Here is a 22,216-nt window from a genome sequence, read left to right as displayed (position 1 = left end):
ATATAAGTATACAGAAATCCACATTCTCCTGATTTTTATTCCCAGTCTATTAAGAGAATTGCTGTTCCTTTTACACCCTTTCCATGTGCTTTTGATGGTGGTTGTTTTTCACCATAAAGATGGAGGTACTGATTAAATTCAGATTTGGGGTCAATGAGGGCAAAAGGTAGTGAAGTGAAGGCACAAAATTGATTGAGCTGAGCCTAGAACTAAGGAAAAGGACCCAAATTAGTAAGGAGAGGACCTAGAGATTAGGGCAGAGAAATCTAATATCCAGGTGTAGAATAGGCCAGGAACTTCCATTTCTCACCCCACTTTGAAATGAGCCAGACAATAGAGAGGGCTGAATTAGACAGGAATGGGACAAGTGAAACTTTATTACATAATAATAAATTCTTTGGTGATGTACATTTTTAAAATGAAAAACAAAATGAGAACATGTCTAAAATATAGCAACATGTAGCCATATGAAATGCTTTTCTTAGGTATTTTATGCTTTTGTAATGTACTAAAAGCATCTTTAAGACTTGTTAGAAATTTAATTGAAATCTTTCCTTTGTTGCATTCTTAATTCAGAAGTGAAAATCTTAAATTTTTTTTTTTAGAAATCTCATATTGCTACTGCTGATAGGGTAATAAATTGAAATGCTACCCTTCAATGACCCTCTGGATTAGGTAACTGAAATAGCTCAATGTTACCAGGCAATTTATGCTTTTGGCTCTGTTCATTTTAACAAGTTGTGTGTTTTATATAGCTTTAAAAATGAAGAACCAATAAAAAGAAGCAGTGCACTAATAAATAAGAAATAGCCAGTTTGGCTTCAGAAACAGAGACAGTTTAGTTCGTCAGTCTTCCCTCTTTCTTATTGCAATAGGATTCCACTTGAGATTCCAATAATACAACGAAAGACCCAGTGAGGAATTTCCCTCTACTAATGCAGATAGTCTCTTTCTCTGCAACTCATAATCTTAGAATTGCCTAAAAGACTTTCCCATTATTCAACAGTCAGTGTGTGTCAGCAATGAGATTTGAACACAGATCTTCCTGACTCTATATTATTTTTTTTTATCTACTTGCCATACTCTTTGTTATTAACATTTCTAAACATATAAAATATTCTTAAACGGACCATTTTCATTGACTTTCATATCTTCCTCTGGACAAATTTGGCTATTATTTTTCATGACCTGATTATTCTTCTCTGTTCTGAAGTTCCCAAATTTTCCCTTGCCACAAACAAAGCTTCATCTGTACTAATCTTTCTATCATTAATCCACAAACTGATTATAGAATCATTCATTTGGTCATGATTTCCAAAGAGACTGGGAAATGATTTTCTGTTGTATATTAAAGCTAAAAGTTACTGAAAGGATTATAGTTTTAGAATGAAATAAAGTATGAAAATATTGACTGAGAACCTAATGAAATATTTTCTGATGATTCCTTGCCTACTTTGAATTGCTTAGAATATAGGGATAATTTTGATATTGTTTGGTTAGTTGACTTGTATTTTATTCATATAATTATTTATGAAAAATGTAGATTTCATATAAGATATAACTTGGAAATGCATTACATTTGGTCAACAGTGCCCATCAGAATTTTCCTTTTAAGTAAAAAAAAAATTGGTTACCTGAATGTACCTCTTTATGAACTTAATTATTATTATTTTTTTAAAATAATTTTTAAATAAAATTAAATAAAGTCACTTCTTTATGAAATTGTCTTTCTTTATACTTCTGGTCATTTATATGATGTCCAGTTTTCTAGGAAAGCTTCATGGTTTCGAGAGAAAGCTACTACATTTCTGACCACTTTAAAATGTAAGTTTTTGATCTGCTCTTAACCTGTAGCCACATATTTCCTTTTTGGTAACATAGAAGATGTTGATTTTACATTTTGCCTAGTTTGAACTACATTTATTTCCATAGATAACTTTCCCTAGCATCTGTTACTGTTGTTAAATTCAGAAGAAATATGTTCATTGTTAGTTCCTCAGTTGAACTTTGTAGCCCTGTAAGGGACCTTAGCGATAATCTATTCTAGTGATTTCATTTTATAGTCCAGGGCAAGAGAATGCATCCTTTCCCATTTATCTAGTTATGCTGTACATTACTATCCTCAGGTTTAAATGATGAGGCTCTTCTTTCTCTTTTTCTTTAATTCTTTTTCTCAAGTACACAAATATTTTTATTTAAATATTGAATAAAAATAACTTAATATTTGAAATTTTTCATTTAAAAACTTGACTTCCATATCTCCTCCTTCTCTCTTTCTGTCACTCTGTCTCTCCTCCTTCTCCTCTCCCTCTCTCCTTGAGAAGTCAAGCAATTTGATATAGATTTTACATCTGTAGTCATTCAAAGCATTTCCATATTAGCCTTGTTGCAAAAGAAAACAGACCCCAAAACCAAGAATAATAAAAAAGTAAATAGTATGCTGCAGTTTGCTTTCATATGCCATCAGTTTTTTTTTCCCCTGACTGGGTATAGTGTTTTTCTTCATAAATGCTTTAGAACTGTTTTGGATCTTTGTATTGCTGAGAATAGCTAAGTCATTCAAATTTGATGATCTTTACAATATCTCTGTTACTCTGTGTTCACTGTTTATCAGTTCATATAAGGCTTCCCAGGTTTTTCTGAAAGTATCCTGCCTATTATTTCTTATAACACAGTAGTATTTGATCACAATCCTATACCACAATTTATTCAACTATTTATCAATTGATGAGCATTTCCTCACTTTCTAAATCTTTACCATCACAAAATGAGCTTCTATAAATACTTTTGTACATATAAGTGCTTTTTCTTTTCCTTTGTTCTCTTTGGAGTACAAACTTACTTGTGGTATTGCTACGTCAATGGGGATGCACAGTTTTATAGCCCTTAGAGCATAGTTCCAAATTCTTCTCTAGAATGGGTACATCATTTCACAATTCCACTGACAATACATTATTTTTTATACTATTTATTTTATACTGTTTATACTACTAATATTATTTTTTCATATGTCTTCTAACATTTGTCCTTTTCTTTTTCTGTAAAATATTAGCCAATCTGATTGGTTTGAGGTGGTACCTCAGAGCTGTTTTAATTTGCATTTCTTTAACCAATAAGATTGAGAGCATTTTTTCATATGACTATAGATGGCTTTGATTTCTTCTTCTAAAAACTACCTGCTCCTATCAAATGACTATTCCCAAAACTTTTTAAACAAAACAAGCAGCAATAACTATCATAACATTTTATAACAATGTTTTGGAGATTTATGTTAGGATACAATTAACTTAAATCATGCTGGCCCAACTAGTACGAAAGTCATATAAGCGATGTTTCTGAACATTATTTTCCTCTAAAAAGAGAGTTTCTTCCTCTTCCTTACAGCATAATACCTGCCTCCCTGGCTCAATGTGAAAAATGGAGGAGAGGATAAGAAATTAGGAATAGCTATGTAGGTTTGGGAGCAGTCCATGTACACATAATCATTGAAACCTAGGGAGCAGATAACTCCTAGAGGAGTGTTAGTTACTATGAATACATTGTATTTGAATGAATACTAACAGTATCTTTCCCTCCTCAGCCCACCCCTCAAAAAAGCTGGTAGCATCTCACTTTTGTATTTATATGCTCAGGGCCTAAGGCAGTACCTAATAAGTATAATATCAGGAACTTAAATGTTTGTAGACTGGTTGATAAATAAAAGTCTATGTAAAAGGAGGAAACCTGAGCGGATATTTATAGTTCATGAACTAAAATAAGAGTAACCAACAAAAGAGTAATTAATTAGAAAACTGGAGGGTATGGTGTCCCAGAAACCAAAGCTTTAAAGCAGGAGTTCTGAATCTGGAAGTCTATGAACTTTTTGTTTTGTTTTTAAAAGAAATATTTTGATAGCTATTTCTTAATTGGTTTGATTGACTTCTTTTATAATCCTCTGCATTTTATTTTATGCATTCAAAAACATTATTATGAGGAGTCCATGGAAAGATTAAGAATCTGTACTTTAAAGACTGGCTAGGAAGAAAAGAGAAGAGTAGTCCATGGTGGAGGGGCTATGAGAAGTCCAGAAAATGCAGGACAGAGAAAAGGCTGTTGGATTTGATGACCGCAATGTGGACATATAGGGTGTTCAAGAAAGGAATTAATGGGAAAACTAGAACCTTAGAAATTTTGTCCTCAGAGTCAGTCATAAAATTCGAGGGTTGGAAGGGACCTCAAGGAGAGGCTCTCTAGTCCATCCCATATAGAGAAAGAATCCTCATTGTAACATACTTTACAAGGGGTCTTCTAGTCTCAACTTGAAGATCTCTAGTAAGGAAAAACCACTTCCTCTTGAGGCAATTTGTCCTCCTTTGGGATAGCTCTTCTTGTTAGGATTTTTTTCCCCTAACCTAAAAGCTAGATTTTCTTCTTGGTAACTCCCACTCATTGCTCTTACTTCTGTCTTTAGAGGTCAGATTGAACAAGTCTAATTGTTCTTTCTGATAATAGACCTTAACATACCTGGACAGAAATATTGTATTTCTCCTACTCTCTTCCCCTACTTTTCTTCCCCAGTTTTTTCAATGGATTCCTTTTTTATTTTTCTTTTACATGGACCCATGCCTCCTCCCTCTCCTTGTCACCTCCCCAAAGAAATGAGGAGAAAGTTGTTCATGAAAAATTTTTGTGTACCTAAAAAAATGTAATTAGTGTCTAATAATATCTCTATACATTATAATTTGAAACAATCCAGGAATCTAATTGATTTTTCAATATTTATTGGGTATTTATGCATTCAATGTGTTTCCAATGTGAATTGCACCTGAATTAAATGTTGTTGAGTGACACAAAGAAGTATAAAACATGGCCTTTGCTTTCAAAGTGTTTATAATCTTTTCTTGATCTTTTCGAACTTCTCTGTCTCCTTTCAAGTTTTTGCTCCCATAGCTAAACAGTAAAGGACTTGATAAAACTAAGTACAATTATAGGATGCTTGTTAATGAAGGGACCCAGACCCATGAAATTGCTTGTTTAATTTCATGTAACAGCTTAATATAAATAATGAATACACAGGTTAGTAATTCTATTTAATTAAATAAATGAAAAGCTTATTGGTGAGGGTCACAAAGTGGTATAAGATATTGGGGAATGCCATTTCAAATAATATATTTACTGACCAAACTTAAGAGACTTATAGCTACGTGGAATTCATTCCCATCAATTTTTTTTCCAATAGCATATTGCTATGGAATTGTTTCTAAACCTAAAAAAAAATTAAAGTCAAATTGTAGAAATTTCTATATTGCTTTATATGATAATATTTAGAGATATTATTTAATAGGCATGAATCACATTGTTTAGCCATACCAAAAAATATCTCAATATTAATGGCTCTTTGAAAATAGGAAGGGAATGAATTTTTTCCCCTATCTTTTATACTTTTGATATTTCCCACTGAGGAGTTCTAAGAACTCTCAAAAACTGATTGGATTGAGTTGATTCTCAAGTAATGAAAATTGTTAGCCTCAATGAAAGATAGTTGGGCTCAAGAAGGATCAGTGGTATGATGCCATCTCACCTAGAAAAAAAAAATGGCCTCAAATGCAATAATATATGTGAAATTCTTTGCAAATTACATTGCACTATGTGATTGTAAAGTATTGTGTTGTTATGAAGACCCAAATTTGAGTCTTGCCTCTTTGAGTCTTGACTCTGGGTGGCTCTTGGCAGGTCACTATCTTCCTGCCTCATTTCCTCATCTATAAAATGGGCTTAGCACTAACCTCACCTCTGTCATCGTGAAGATGAAATAATATGGTATGTGGAAAGTACTTTAAGACCCTTAAATCATAGCTGCTGTTTTTTATTATTTTTCTGTGATTGTAAAAACTAAGGAAGCAGAAAATGGAGCTACTATTATTCCTTAAGGATCAATTCTAGCTGTTACTGCTTTAAAAGGCAAGAAAGCTTCAATGCTACATTTCTTGATTGTAGTTTTGAAGTAAAGCACCGCTAGGTTATAATTTAGAGGATTTTGGTTCAAATCCTAATTTTCTTTGCTAGATTCATGACCCTTGGTGAATCATTTAATCCTTCTAGGCCTCAGTTTCCTTATCTGGAAAATGGAGAGATGACATTAGATCTTTGTAAGCTTCCTTCCAGACCTAAATATTATAATTAAGACTATGTATTTATATGCAGATTGTTATTTTATAAATGGAATAATTCTCATTTGATTAGAATATTGTAGTTTTATGGGTCACGTGTTCAAACTATGTACAGTGGAAAACATCTTTTATGCTATAGAGAGCCTTTTGCTTCTAACAAGTCCATCTTTCATACCTATGCCATTTGTTTACAATGGAGCCTCTTAGAAAAGAGGACATGGCTCAGTTTCACGCTCTGTACTTGCTAGTGTCCTCCTGCTGCTGGGTCAGTAAAGCCGTTTTTCCATGGCTAAGATGGCTCAGAATTAGCTGCAGATTGGCCCAGTCCAAATGCCTAGAACCATTATGCCTTTCAGAACAATACAAGGACATAGTGCACATGCTAATAATGCAAGACAGTGTGATTTTTTTGGAGTAGTTTATTTTTCAACCGAAGGAAACAGATATTGGTCGCCATATTTACTAGGCAAATTGGAAGCAGATATTTTCTGTACTCTGTAAGCTTTTCTAATAGTCCCTCAACTCTGTTGTTGTGTGCTTCTGTATACTATTTGAATCTGGGGTTGAATTCTTTTAGAGTTGCAGATAGACTAGTGATAAATGCTATTTTCTCCCAAATGCATCTGGATGAGTATTTTTTAAAAAGCAGCATTAACATTAAAGTTGCCTATTTTGTTAGATTTATTTAAAAAAAATTAATACCTTTACTATTCTGGAATTGGGTAGATATTGTAATATAGTAAAGTGGCAGTTCATTAAGGCTTGAAGGATTCTGTGAATTTCATTGACTTGTACATTTTGGCTGCATTGTGATCATGGGTATGAACATTATTAGCCTTAGCCCATATTCTCTATGTAGAATTGAATTCTTTGGTGATTCTTACAGATGACTTTTAAAGTGCTTAAGGCCTACTTGTAAATCATTGGAATTGAATTGCCATCAGTACAAAATTTCCCCCGGAAAACAGATTTCTAAAAACTTTCCTGTCTTCACTTTATTTAAAGTAGCTTTTTGGTTAGAATATAGAACATCTACTTCTGTGTGCTTTCTCACTCTCCTCTCTCCAACAACAACACCATCATCATCAATAACAACATAATCCAGCCTTTTATAAAAACTTAGTGGGACCAGTAATTGGTAGTATATTTTAGTTCATGCCTATGTTATTTTTTCCATCAAAAAAATGTCCTTTTTTAGGAAATGGAGAGGTTATAATTCAAGGTAATGTAATCTATATTTAGATCAATATAATACATAATCAAAATAAATATTATTTCTCTTCAGATATGCCTTGCTGTTTAGGAATATTTTATTGAACTTTTTAGGCCTTCTGAGAACTCTCCAAATCTTTAAGTTGCAGAGAAGGTACATTGATTTTACCCACCAGGAAGTCCTAGTTCCTATGCCTATTCCTAAATTTTACAAAGGAATAATGTGAAAACTGGAGGCATTTTTGATCTTGGATCTTGATTTAACATCTTTTAAAATGTATATTTAAGAATATTAGAATGCATTGTTTAGCCAAACAGAACTTTGCTGAAAAATGATGGGGTCAGTTCATTTTGGAAGCAATAAGTGCTTTTATTTTTTATGTTTAAGAGAAAGCTCAAAAGGAAAATTTAACTGGAGGCTTACCAGGAACAAGATGCAGAATCAGTGAAAGAAATTTGCTAAGCATGCTTCCTGGACTTCTACCCTTTACACTGGCATCTCCAAACTAAAGTGGACTGCCCATCCTTCACAATAGGCACAGAGCGATCACTTTCTAAGAAAAAAAAATTTTCTTATAGTCATCCAAAACACACTTCCATATTGGCCATTAGTCATGCATAACCCAAACCCCTAAATAAAACTAAAAATACACTGATGTAAAAGATGATTCCAACAGTTATCATGAAAAAAACCTCTTTTCCCAGACTACAAGGAAAGATTATGGGAGTTGGTTGATCCTTCAGCAGTATAGGAGAAAAAGGTACATTTAATACCTAGTTAGCAAGATTAGCAAGGTGTCTTCAGCCTGCCCTATCTTTTCCATGGAGATGGGGGTGGCTCTTGCCTTCTGGCCTGTACACTTTTCATACTTTTATTATTTTCACATTATGAATTACAAAATTAACTCAAAGGTAATTTTTATGCTGCTTTCCCTAGGAGCCAAAAATGCTAGCTATGAGTATTTAATTATATCATAAAGAATGTAATGAATTCACAGGTAATCTGTGATGAGTCTAGGGATAGGGAAACTTTGCCTCAGTTTCCTGATCTGTAAAATGAGCTGGAGAAGGAAATGGCAAATCACTCCAGTATCTTGGCCAAGAAAATCCCAAATGGGGTCACAAAGAGTCTTACATGAGTAAGTGACTCATCAGCAAGTACTAGGAATATTTAGTTCTCAGATTCAATATTCTTGGCTGTTTTATTGAACAAAGATAGATGGTAGAGAAGACAAATGCTTTTGAGAAACAATCCCTGAGGTGGGGAAATTATGACAATCAGCAACTATTTTTTATGTGCCATGCCTGATATTCTTGTTCTGTATACAAAGAAATAGATTAAGATATAGCTTCCCTGCAAATAGGATGGCTTTGGTCTATCAAGAAGAGGGTAAATACATTTATTCATTCGTAAAATATTAGTGATCACTACTGTTTCTACTCTTCTTATAGAAGGGGTAAGACATGTATAAAGATAAAGAGGGAGGAGAATAAGCATTAAGTAATTGCCTAGTATGTGCCAGGCAATGTACTAGGTATTTTACAGATATTATTGCTAACATTAATAATTTTAATGTGTAATATTAATAACCTGTAAATATTACACATATTATCTCATTTGAACCTTAGAACAACCTTGTAAGGTAAGAGCTTTAATTGTCTCCATTTTATAGATGAGAAAATTGAGGTATATAGAGGTTAAATGACTTTGTTTCAGGCTGTTATAGCTAAAAAAGTAACTGAGTACCAATTTGACCTCAGATCTTTCTGATTCAAGGGTCAGCACTATATTGACCACAATCTAACTAGGATAAATAGAAAAGGTAGTATTATATACTTATGTAATATACACCAGTAAAATGAGAGTTAACTAAATGGAGGTTGGAACAAAATTGTAAAGGAATTTTTCTCAATTCCGTATGGAATTTGCTCATTTTGTAGAACTAGAGGATAAAAACTAAAGCTTTATTAAGATTAGAAATTTGCATATTTAAGAATATACACATTCGATTTTTTTCCTCTAATCAGGACTAAAGGAGGAACAATTAAATAAGAAATTGCTGTTTTTTTTTCTGATATCACTAGTCTTTAAATATAATAAGGATGTGTGTCTTTTAAATGGTCTGATTTTGTTCCTTTCCAAATCATTACATTGTGTTTTAGGATTGATGCATGATTATAATACAGTGTTCCTGAGCATTAGTTGCAAAGCTTGTTACAAACAGATCCAGAGCTCAGCCTTAATATTTTGTTTTTCTTTTCTGGTTCTGGTTCATTTCAGGATATGGTACAACACCTAAGATTACTCCTTTCATGTCCAGGACAGCTTTGAGAAAAAGGAATTCCTCACAGCAGGGTAAGGAAATGAGTGGCATACAGTGTCCCATAGGGCAAAGTTTCATAGTGAAAAATTTTTTTTTCTCATTGAAGTTGCTTTAAAACTTAATGTTCCATTATTAGTGGTAATATATTCTTGAGCTTGGGCTAGAGTAATCCTTTTTCTTTTTCCTAGAAAGAAAATGAAATGGTGGTAGCAGAATAAAATAGTGTTATAAAATTTTCTATAGAACAGTCCCCAAAGGTCCTAATGCAATCAACTCTTGATTGTCTATAATAGAAGTGGGAAGAAGAGAAGGAAGGAAAGAAGGAAAGGAGGGGGGAAGGAAGGAAGGAAAGAAGTAAAGAAATAAAGAAAGATGTATTTATTTATTTACAGATATTTCATTTAATCTTCACAATAGTTTTGAGAAGTAGGTATTATTATCTTCCATTGACAATTGAGGAAACTTAAGGAAATAGAGCTCAAGTGACTTTCTCAGGGTAAGAAAGCTAATAATGATCTGAGTCTGAATTTGAATTCAGGGCTTCCTAACTAGGTCCAGCACTCTATTCAGTCCAGCCCCTGGTTGGATGCTTTTATATGTAGTAACTCATTTGAATTTTAAAGCAAATGATATCTCCATTCTATAGATGAATTTGAGGCTCTCCAAATTTAATTGAATTATCTATGAGACACAGCTATGTTAGAGGTGAGATTTAAATTTACATCTTCCCTATTCCATGTCCAGATTTATATTCATTATGTTGCTTCAATAATTACTCATGATCAGGTACAGTGAGGTGGCTCGGGTAGAATGCCAAGCCTGGAGTTAGGAGGATCTAGGTTCAAATATATAAATACTGACAGAGAAGTGGATTGGAGATGGGCGTTAGCTCCTAAAATATTGTTTTTAAAAAACATTCTTTTAAAAAAAACATATAAAATACAAACAAACTGTTCCATGCATAATTTTCAATAATTTGATTTAGAAAGACTAAATTGTTAGTAAGACTAAAATGTTCTTTTAGTTTATATTAATAAAAATGTAATGTATATAGAGTAGAATTCTTTAAAAATCTGAATAAGAATATAATATAACCTTTATTGACTAAATGCAATTTGCACTTTGTTTTTATAACAGGTTTGTAGTTTGTGTCTTATACATTTCTTATACAAAAAAGGGCTAATAACTGAACTGTTGGACCATATTCTTCATTTAAACCCATGTTGATATGTTATGAGATTGTTATGTTGATAAGAGGACTTTGTAAATTGTTTTTGGCAATGAGTTTTGGATCCAAAACACTTGACACTTACTCCTCAGAAATATACAAGTTAAGATTCTAAAAATAAAAATTGTATTTGTCCAGTAACTGCCATCATGTTATTTCTCTCCATACTTTATGGTTGAAACAAATATTTCTTTATGAATTTGCTACTCTTTGAAATAGTCATTTCTGTTACAACACAATATATGTGTTCCTAAAAATCATCATGCTATGCAGAATCACACAATAAAAACCACAAGGCTCATGGGAGGAAATGAGGTTAGGGGAAAAACACTAAAAGACTTCATCAGTGACATCTTTAAAAAAAGGAACCTAATAAAAAATGGTAGCATATTCCTATGCATGTGAAATGATTAAGAAATACATAAATACTCTAGTACATAGTGGTAGTGTATAAGACCTTGGGCTTGATCTGTGCTGCAGTTACCAAGGATGACAAAGCCAAGTCCTACAGGTAAGAGTGCTCCCTTGGTGGAGTCCAAAGTGCCAGGCTAGGACCATTGGCCATGATGGACCATGGGAGCTAGGGTAGAGGGAGAACCCTCCCTCCTCATCCCATAATTCTATCTATCCCAGAAAATATTCAATTAACTTGGCAGCTTACCTTGAAAAAGTCCTGAAGTTTGCTTATGGAAATGGGCTTTAGTAGGGTCACAGTTTTTTGAGTTATTCTGAGGTGGTGCAGGTTTCTGTGATCTCTCCCTGTTTCTCAGGGACAGCATCATGTGAAAGCAAAGAAAGTTCAAATTATACTAAAGTCATTCCCTAACATATCAATTGTATCAAAATAAATTTGTGTTTTCATAGCAGAACTATTTTCTAGCAAGTGTTCTGTATTTCGGGAAAACAATTTTTTTTTGATCCATACTTGTAATATTCTTGGTTTTAGAGAAATCTCAATTCTCTCCACCAAAAAAATCAGTACATATTCTAATACTTCTAATCTTAGAGAGTAAACCAGGACACTGATATGTGAAATGACTTTTCCAGAGTCACATAGTGTGTGTCAGGAGGTAGGACTTGAACCCAGATATTCAGTCTCCACAGCCTGCTCTCTGTCTGCTTAGGCTGCTGGTATTTTAAAAAAAAAAAAAAAGGGTGGTTTATATTTAGCCCCTGCCATGTCAAGTTTATTTAATTTTTGCTTTATAGTTTTTATCCTATTTGAATGCTGTTTTATGTCTTTCACATATTTGAAACCTTAGAGGTTTGTGATGACTTCCCATAATATCCTTTGTTAGCTGTAGTAAACCTGCTACCTGAAGATGTCATTAATATTTTCTTCTTTCAGGAATAGTAGTAGAGGAAAAATCTTCTCCATGAGAGCTCTACCATTGATTGGCCTTTCAGGCTTCAAGAAAGACATAATCATGAATGGAGGACACCCAATTTAGCTGCAAGAGTGAAAGCCGAGTAATATTGGAAAGTTAAAGCAGACCAGATATTAGTCAGGAATTCAGAGTAGTGAGTTCAGCTGATGGGATGTGAACTATCTTTTAATTAATTTATTTTATTTTATTAAAAAAAAAACCCTCTTACCTTCTGTTTTAGAATCAGTACTGTGTATTGGTTCAAAGGCCTAAGAAGGATAAAGCAATGAGAGTCAAGTGACTTGCCCAGGGTCACACAATTAAGAAGTGTCTGAGGCCAGATTCGAACATAAGCCCTCCTGTCTTTAAGACTGGCTCTTGATCTGCTGAGCCAACCTGGCTGTCTCCTATTTATTCTATCTTAATTGATCCAGGCATATCTTGAACCAAAGTGTGCAACCATTAAAGTGCTTAGCTCTCATCGTATCATCAGCTTCTGGAGCAAAAACCGTTGATGGCTCCCTGCTCCTATAGAGGAAAGCCCAAAACTCGTTGCCTAGTGTTGAGGGCTCTCCTCAACCTTCCAAACCTTCTGCCTCCTGGAGCTCTCTTCCTCGCCTGGTATGCACCAACCACACTGTATTGAGCACCTGATCACCAGTTGTGTCACTTACTAGCATTTTCTTGACAGTGAAGACAATAATTTAAATAATCTTCCTTTTCAAAGTGAGGTTTAATATAATGCTCATTCTGGATGTTCTTGTCCAGGAAAAACGAAAATGTTTCATTCTGGAGATTGACTCTTTCCAGCACCTTTTTAGAGACATGAATGCTAAACAAAGATTATCAAAGAATGCACATAGTTGCAAAAGTAACTGATTTATTAAATTCATTGAAATGCTAAAATTTTTAAAATGCTAAAATGGCTAAAGTATTAGTGTACATATATATATGTGTGTATATATATATATATATATATATATATATATAAATAAAAGAATTTATTAGCTACTTTCTACATTCTTTTTCTTTTTTAAACCTTAACTTCCATCTCAGAATCAATATTGTGCATTGGTTCCAAGGTAGAAGAGCAGTAAGGGCTAGGTAATGGGGGTTAAGTGACTTGTCCAGGGTCACACATCTAGAAAGTATCTAAGGACAGATTTGAACATAGGACCTCTGGTCTCCAGGCCTGACTCTATATCTATTGAGCCTCCTGGCTACCTCTTCCTTTCTACTTCTTTTTCTTTACGATCTCTTGAGCTACATTAGTTCTCTTTGTTGGTGTGTATTTTATCAAAATGGAGAGAACTAAAATTTTATTAGTTCAATTTCATATAAAGGAAGCATTTTCCATTATGTATTAGTCCTCATTCTGGCTTTTCTGAATTATTTGAAATTTGATGAAAGTTGTGCTTTATTTTAAAATTAAATTTCTACAGTTCATTCGTTGGGTGGCAGTTCTTATCCTACTTCTTCTGAGAGTGGCCTCTGAATTTAGTCACAATTTGTTCTTGGAAAAAAACAACACTTTTTTTTTTTGCTGTATTCTTAACAACTGAACTTAGCTTTTCCATTGATTGTTTTACATTTAACAGATTGCTGCATTTTATTTAATTCCCAACTTTGACTAAGAATGGCCATAGTACTACAGCATCATCCTTTTCCTTTTATGTATTTTAAGTACCATTTTGATTTGGGGTTGTGGCAGCTCTTACATCAGATTAAAATGCTCAAAACAACAATAATAACAACCATACAGTAGTTTTTGTTTTTCCAGCTTTTCCATAGAGCTAATTTTCCTGAATTGCTACTAAGTTTGTAATTACAAATGGTGTTTCTACCACATTAAATTAACTTTCCCACTAAGTTTAGCTTTTGGAACCATATTTTGAACTGTTTAGTTTCACAAACTAGTATTGTTTCTACTAAGTTTTGAATTCTTGTGATTATTCTAAAGAAATAAATATTTATTTTCTCCTGATAGTAAATTTCTTTTCAGTTCAGCATTTATTAAACACTTATTGTCTGCCAGGCACTGAAATAAGGGAGAATACACAGACAAGAATAAGATTATCACTAACAAGGAACTTATATTCTATTGAAGGTAAATAACATGCAAACAGATGAGTAAATAGAAAATACACACATAAACACAAGGAAAGATCCAGAGAATGAGAGAGCTAACAACTTTTAAATCACTTTACCAAAATTATTCTTATTGGGCCATTCAGGAATAATAAAGACTAATAACAGAGCTTCTAGTATGGAGGCAGAAAATGGAAGGATGGAACTGATTGACTAATGAAGTACTTTGAGGTGGATGGATATGTTGTATAAATCGTAGATTCTCTGACTGCCTTCTGACCGTAGAGCCATGATTCTTGGATCTGAGAATGTAAGGCCTTTTCCAGGAGGTGGTGTGTGAGAGTTGAGTTTTAGGAGGCAGGAATGGAAGGAAGGAGACTTAGGAGATAAGCTATGTAAAGCTGGAAATAAGAAGTGGAATATATACAGGGAATGGCTTGCATGGAGTATAGAGTAAAAGGCATTTCACTCTCTTATTTGTTCATTCATTCACCAGGAACTACCTGGCAAAGGGCCACCATGATATATAAGGAATGGGGGAAGCTAGGAGATCCTTATTTAAGGAGGCTCTCTTTGGAACCACCATTGCCTGGACCTTCAGGGGCTTGTCTTGCCAGCTAGTTGTATTTGTCTTTTGTTTTACCACTCTTCCACAGCAGTAGACTTTGTGTCTGAACTCTCAGTCCTTGACAATCTTGTCCTCTAACCTTGTTCATCATGAAAATGGTCTCATGGCCGTCTTCCATGGTGGTGATGGAAACAATCAACAATTGATCTCTTCAGTGTGGTCTGTCATTTACCAAAAAACCCAAAAAAACCATTTTCTACTTGGAGAGCCATCATGAAATCTTATTTTCTATGCCATTCACTCATCTTTGATTCCTGGGGTTCTTGAAATGCACTCACTAATCCAATATCGATTGAAATAAATCATGTTCGGCGCCCTTATTGTCTCTAGTTCTGTTTCCAAGCGCTTTGCTTGGCTGCCAACCAGAGTAGTCAACTGGAATTACCTGGGAGCCAAATAGCACCAAGTTCCACGGTAAATACCATCCACAGCCAGAAGTGTGGTGTCACTGGAACAATGAGCCTGCCTTTCCATGATGCTTATAGCTGATGTTGTAATGGATTGCTGAATCTGGAGTCAGAGACCCAGGGTTCTAATCCTGATACTGTTACTTCCTCCCTGGGTGATCATGGCAAAGTCTATTTAATCTTTCAGTTCCTCAATGTACGGCTAGGTCTTAAGTAGTGTTAATAATCAAGATGTTGACATGGTCAGATGTATGTGGATTTGCATTACTTGTATTGTTTCTGACTTGGTGGAAATATACCAGGTAAATGTGAATAATCTGACTTTTAGGGGATATGTTTTTCACATCAATTGCCATGTAGCTATAGTCATGTGTAAAAGTGAGGGGATTGATGGAGATGACCTGAAATTAAAAAAAAAAATTATCAGGCATGTTGGGAGTAATAAAGATTGATACAGAGTTTAGAGCATAGATATAGAAAGTATATGGATTGATCAGTGACTGTTAAGGGTAAATTTTAGGGTTGAGACTGAATAAAATGTTAGTGGTCGCCAGGGATTTAAATTCTATAACTCAATGAAATACTCAAGTCAGAATGGAATTTTATGGTGGTTTATTTATAATAGAAAGAAGAATTTAAGAATGAGGGAGAGAGAGAAAGGAGAAATTCTGCTCTGGCCTGGCCTGAGCCAGGGGGAGTTCAGAGACCTCATCCAAGGGGCCTTTCCAGAAGATTAAATCTAGCTTGGCTTCCAGCCAGGAGACTTCCTCCAAGATGAGGGGCCTCCTTGGAGGCTAGTGCCTTCAGAAAGGTCAAAGGAAAGGGGAGTCAGCCTTATCATTCACCACATGGTCCCTTCAGGGAAGGAGTCTGAGGTCCCACGCACACATTGAGTCAAGTTCCATTGCCAAAGTCCACAAAAAAGCCTCTCACAGGAAGTGATGCAAAATATAAAGGCAGTTATTTACATCACTTCCTGTGTCTCACATATACCAATGGTGGCTTAAACTTGGCTTAGGACAGTCCAGGAGGTCAGTCAGTTGTTTCTGATTTGTCACTTGCTAGCACACGTGGGTCATAGACCATCCTCTCCCACAGTTAATCCTTAAGTGGGGGTGTATACAATCCTGGTTGCTAAAATTCTAAAGACTAAGCAGGGTAGAGTAAATCTAAAATTCACATAACTAATTGACATATATTGAGGTAGGTATGCTGTCAAATTCAGAACTTATGCGGCCACCTCTGTGTCTGCTCTTCTGGCTGACCTTGTGGCCTCAGGGAGAAGTGATGCTAGAGCTGAGCTTTGCAGGTCATTCTGGTTGCAAGAAGCAGAGATGAGGAAGGAAAGCATTTCAGAAATAGGGGAAAGTGTAACCATGGAAAACGTATGAGTAAATTTGTTACTGAAATAAAAGAAAGACAAATTAAATAATTTTAAAAAATGAGAGATCATCTCTGAAAAAAGAAAAAAAGAAAAGGGAAAGGCTGGTAAGCAGGAGAGTTGAAGAGTTATGTGCGGGGAATAGCAACTGGACCAGTTTTCTTACAGTACAGAGAGCACTGCATTCATAATCCAGGGGTTTTAGAACTCCTATCAAATAAGAGTTCTCCAAGTATAAACTGGTTCCTTTCTCTTAGACTAGTAGGGAATAGAAAACTGTCTTTATAGGATATTTTGGGTTTTGTAGCTTCCATGGAACTTCAGAGCCTCCCCAAAACAAGCAGTTCATGGCAGAAAATGAAAGTGAAAAAGTACACACAAAAGAAATGGAAGTTGGGGCCAGATTGTGACCCTGTAGTCCTGTCATGAGCAGCCAGATCTTTTCTCTCTCAGGGCTTGATCCCTATGAGGATTCATACATAGTGGCTGCCTGATCATCCAGCTCTGGTCCTGGGGCACTGGTTTTGCTTTTTAAAAAGAAACACAGTATCACAATTACAGAGTCCTGATTGCCATCAGCATCAGGGAGTAGTGCCACCCTCTTCCTTGATTTGCCAACTTCCTGATCCTTTTGGAGCAGGCTGCCACTGAATAGGTCACCCTAGAGCGTGCTGTCTCATCAACATCAGCCCAGGGGATAAGCAGTAAAGGAGGCTTTGCAGACCCATGTCCAGCAAAATGAATACACACATGTTGACTCTATCAGTCAGCAAGCTGTGTGCCGGGTACCATGCTAAGCGCTGGAGATACAAAGATAAAAATGAATCGGTAAATGTTCTTGCTGTCAAGGAGTTTACATTGTAGGGGGATGGAGACCTATCTAAACATTATACACAAAATTATATATATAAATGTAGATATAGATATATAAAATATTTAAGAACCTGTGATGTTGGGACTCTATAATGCTTTTCCTTGATATTATCAGCTTCGTTCTGCAAGGTCTGAAGTGACTATAATGTGGTGATTATTTGGATGACATCTTAATCTACTCCTAAGATCCTGAGCTCAGAATGAGCATGACTGGTCCTGTTTTGTCAGCTGTGCCTCTGGGCAAAGTTAAAAGTTTGACATGAAGGAAAAATCATTTTGCAGATGGTGACGTGTGCAGGTGCACAGGGTGCAGGACAGACGTGTAAGAATTCGATCCAGTGGAAGTTTATCTCCTTAATCTATTACAGAAAAAGCCACTTCCATTGTGTTTTTTCCAAACCGTAGCAAGCATATCTAAATTTCATCATTAATAGCTACTCATTGGGACATCTATTTTCTTATTCTTAAATTGCTTATATAGTATTGTCTTGTGTCTGTGTTGACATTATGCCCAATTATTTCATTAAAAGTCAGATCTTTTTAACCAGATTCTAAATTATTTGCTAATAAGAATTCTTACCTGGCCAAGATGAATAAATATAGCTTAGCAAGGTCACAAAATTACTTCCTTGTTGTTTTTTTTTCTTCAGAATGCCTTCTTTCCATCTTAGCAACAACCACCATAAATAAACAAAAAGCCACTCATGTACCAAACTCCCAACAATTATTGTCATTGACTTTTTGAAAGTCTACTTAATTCATTCATTATAGAATAGTTAATTACCTAGAGACAGATTATCCATTTTATGTCTCACTCTCCTCCTCCTCCTTTTCTTTCTCCTCCTCCTCTACTGCTACCTACCCTTTGGCCATTTTACTGCTTATTAATTAGTACTTCTACCACGGAGCTATAGACTAAGAAGAAGGAGGTTAAAATACAAATTAAATTTAAGTCTTCTCATTGCTAGACTTCATTTGTTAGAGTTTTTGGGAAAAGAGACTGTAATCAGTGACTAAAGGTAAAGTCTTAAAACGTTCCCTGTTCTAAACTAAGAAAGTATTTTCCCAAAGTATATTCTTGATAAAGCAATTCTTTTTCTTTTTTGGGGGGTGGTGGTGGTAGGGGAAGAGTTTCCAAACAAAATTGGAACTTGTATATTATCTGTAATCTCAGACTGTGGATACCAGAGTAGACAAAGGCTAAAAATGCAAGGTTTAGCAAGTAGTCTTCTGCTTGTCACTCTTTGGATTGAAGCAGCTCCCTTTTTCTCTCTCACCCATATTTATATATACACACCGTATCACAGATGAATTGTCCACTGTAATGTCTCCTTTTGAATGTTTATATTTTACAGTTACACAAGACTTTTTCACAACTGTCCCTAGCTCTATGTACAATTTAAAAATAAATTAAATATTATGTAAGTGACCATTTATAAATATAAATATTAACTATTAATAAAACTATAATAATATAGCAGCTATGTGGAAGAGTGGAAAGATTGCTGGGAGGAATCAAGTGCAAATTTGGCTTCAGATACTTACTAGATATGTAAACCTAGGCAACTCTGTTTGCCTCAGTTTCCTCATTTGTAAAGTGAACTGAAAGAGGACACGAGAAACCACTCCAGTATCTTTGCCAAGAAAACCCCAGATGGGTTCTGGAAGAGTCATATACAACTGAAACAACTGAAGAATAGCAACAACAATATCTATAATACATTTAATAAAATTGTTCTAAATGCACTTAATGTTTTCAGGTTTTTTTTTAGGTGACTTAGTATATAGATTAAACACCTAATTTCTGCTTTCAAGAAAAATTTGGAGTTAGAGGGTCTTACGTTTAAATCTTGATTTAGTTCTTTACTAGAGAATATTGGAAATATTAGATGTTTAACTTTTGTGAACTTCTGTTTCCTCATTCGTAAAAGGAGGATTATCATGATCATAGATTCAGTCCTAAAAGGGACTTTAGATGTCTAGTCATTCCATCTTAGATTTGAGGAATCTGGGGCCTGGAGAATTTAAGAATCTTGTCTAGGACCTTATTGGGCCTAATGATCTCTGAGCTATCTTCCAGATTGAAACCCTTTGGATATCTAATAGATTGTACATTTGGTTATTTATATTTATGTAGTGCTTTAAAGTTTATGAAGTATTTTCCCCATAAAATCCTGTAAGATAAAGAAGTATTTATTATTATTATTGCTGTTATTATTATTATTTCAATTTACACATGAAGAAAGTTTTAAGTTCTTTGAGGGTAGAGGCTATCTCATTTTTGTAGTTGCATCCTCAGCTCCTAAAACAGTGTCTAGTACAGAATCGGGTGCTGATTGATGGATTGATGGATTGAAGTGGTTTTCCTGGAGTAATAGAACTAGTTAAATGTCAGTCAAGATTTGAACACAAATCCTTCTGCATTCCAGATCCAGTGTGCTTTCCAAGTGGCCATGGGTGCCAGAACATTTAGTGGACATGTGCCTTTTTTGTTTAATGGTGATTATAAATGTGGTTCCAGCCTTATAGAACTCTGAATGCCCTTGCCTTAAGTTGTAATTTGTGGGATTCTAAATACATTCCCACAAAATGAGTTCTTGCACTGTTGGCTATACTACTCTGCTTCCATTAAAAGAGAAGATTAAATCAGGGACTGTCCTAGGCCTTTGTTGTTAAGGGAAGTATTCTGTTCTTTCAGATTTTCAGAGCGTCTTATTTACTTTGTACAATTCTTTTAAACAACAGACAGGAATATTAAAATTATCTTCTCTGTTTTATAGATTTGTAGGCTGTCAGGCTTAGTGACTTGCTTGATACAGTAGAAAAAGCAGACGTTAGTATATTTATATAGGATTTTTTTGTTTTATCCTTAAATCATTTACAATTTTATTTTATTCTTAAATCACTGAGTGATTTAAGACATCAGTTTATTTTTAACTGCTATCCTAGAATCAATACTGTGTATTCATTTCCAAGGCAGAAGAGTGGTAAAGACTAGGTAATGGGGGTTAAGTGACTTGCCCAGGGTCACATAGCTAGAAAGTGTCTTAAATCAAATTTGAATCCAGAACCCTCCATCTCTAGGCCTGGCTCTCAATCTACTGAACCACCTAACTGCCCTGAAGTCAATTCTTTGATGGTAAAGATTCCATCAAATATATTTGTATCTCCTTTTGTACTTCACACAGTATGGATACTTAGTAAATATTTGTTGTGGAAAAGTGAAAATACAGAATTTCTAAGGATGTGGTATTGTATTTATGCTTTTGTACAACCATGGGATTGAATGGAAAATATTTATGTTCCTAGTATAAATTGGCCCTCATGACTCTAGAAATCTATCTTAAAATCAACCAATCATTAAACATTTAACAGGTACCTACTCTGTGCCTGGCACTGTGCTAAACACTGGGGATACAAAAAGAGAAAAAATATAATTCCTTCCCTAAGGAGCTCACAATGTAATAGGGGAGACAACAAGCAAACAAATATATACAAATAAGCTATATAAAGATTAAATATAAAGTTATTCATTAAAGCTTTTAATTTAATATAAATTAATTGAATTATTAAAGTTTACAGAGAGAAGGTGCTAGCATTAATACGAATTGGGAAAGACTTCCTATAGAAGATCAAACTTTAGTTGGGATTTAAAGGAAGTCTGGGAAACCAGTAGGTGGAAATGATTGGGGAGAACTTTCTAGGAATGAGGGACAATCAGAAAAATGCCCAGAACTGAGAGATGCAGTAACTTGTTTGGGGACTAACTAGGAGGCCAGTGTCATTCGATCAAAGGGTACATTTGGTAAGGTGCAAGAAGAATGAAAAAGTAGGATGGGTGAGGTTTCAAGGGCTTTCAGTGCCTAAAGCATTTTGTATTTGTAAAAGACTTTTTATTGATCCTGGGGGCAATAGGAAGCCAGCAGAGTTTATTGAGTAGAGGGCAACTGTAGTTGGTCCTGTGCTTTAGGAAAATCACTGGTGTGGCTGAATGGAGGATGAGATTTGAGTGTGGAAAGGCTTGAGGCAGATCCACCATCAGGATATTGTAATTGTCCAGCTGTGGGATGATGAGTTCTGCTTCAAAGTGGTTGCAGTGCCAGGAGAGAAAGGGAGTGTGTGTATTAGAGAGAAGTTTCAGAGGTGACATTGACAGGCCTTGGCAACAGATTGAACATGAGGGCAAAGTTAAGACAACTTTTGAGATGAGATGAGAGAAGATAAGAAGAGGATAAAGTTTGATTCAAAAGGATATGATTATATGAGGTGCTCCATGCTTTTCTCATGATGGTTTTCAGAAAGGTACAGTCTTGACCTCCCTTCCTCCCTTCCTCCCTCCCTCCCTCCCTTCCTTCCTTCTTCTTCCTCCCTCCCTCCCTTCCTCCCTCCCTCCCTCCCTCCCTCCCTCCCTCCCTCCCTTCCTCCCTCCCTCCCTTCCTTCTTGACTTCCTTTCCTTCCTCCCTCCCTCCAGAATGGTATCACAATTTACAAATTCCCCTTTCATGATCAGACTGATTTTATTAAAAGGAACTATGTTCATAGGGGATTTGTAAATTGT

At 35.1% G+C, this 22,216-nt stretch overlaps 1 protein-coding gene across 6 annotated transcripts in view; it reads left to right on the top strand.

Moving 5' to 3' along the window:
* The window catches only part of GTDC1 (glycosyltransferase like domain containing 1), a 437,921-nt gene that overhangs the window by 37,546 nt on the left and 378,159 nt on the right, over positions 1–22,216 (top strand). For 2 of the 6 annotated variants that reach the window (XM_056793816.1, XM_016433619.2), the window contains exon 2: positions 9,643–9,717. The exons of the other annotated variants lie outside the window; for them this stretch is intronic. The gene's annotated coding sequence lies outside the window, so the exon portion shown is untranslated. The remainder of the gene's footprint in view (positions 1–9,642; positions 9,718–22,216) is intronic. 6 annotated transcript variants of the gene reach the window in all.

This window comes from Monodelphis domestica, chromosome 4, assembly GCF_027887165.1.
Source record: "Monodelphis domestica isolate mMonDom1 chromosome 4, mMonDom1.pri, whole genome shotgun sequence".
In the NCBI taxonomy this organism is placed as follows: domain Eukaryota; kingdom Metazoa; phylum Chordata; class Mammalia; order Didelphimorphia; family Didelphidae; genus Monodelphis; species Monodelphis domestica.
This window is presented reverse-complemented; position numbering and strand designations above follow the sequence as displayed.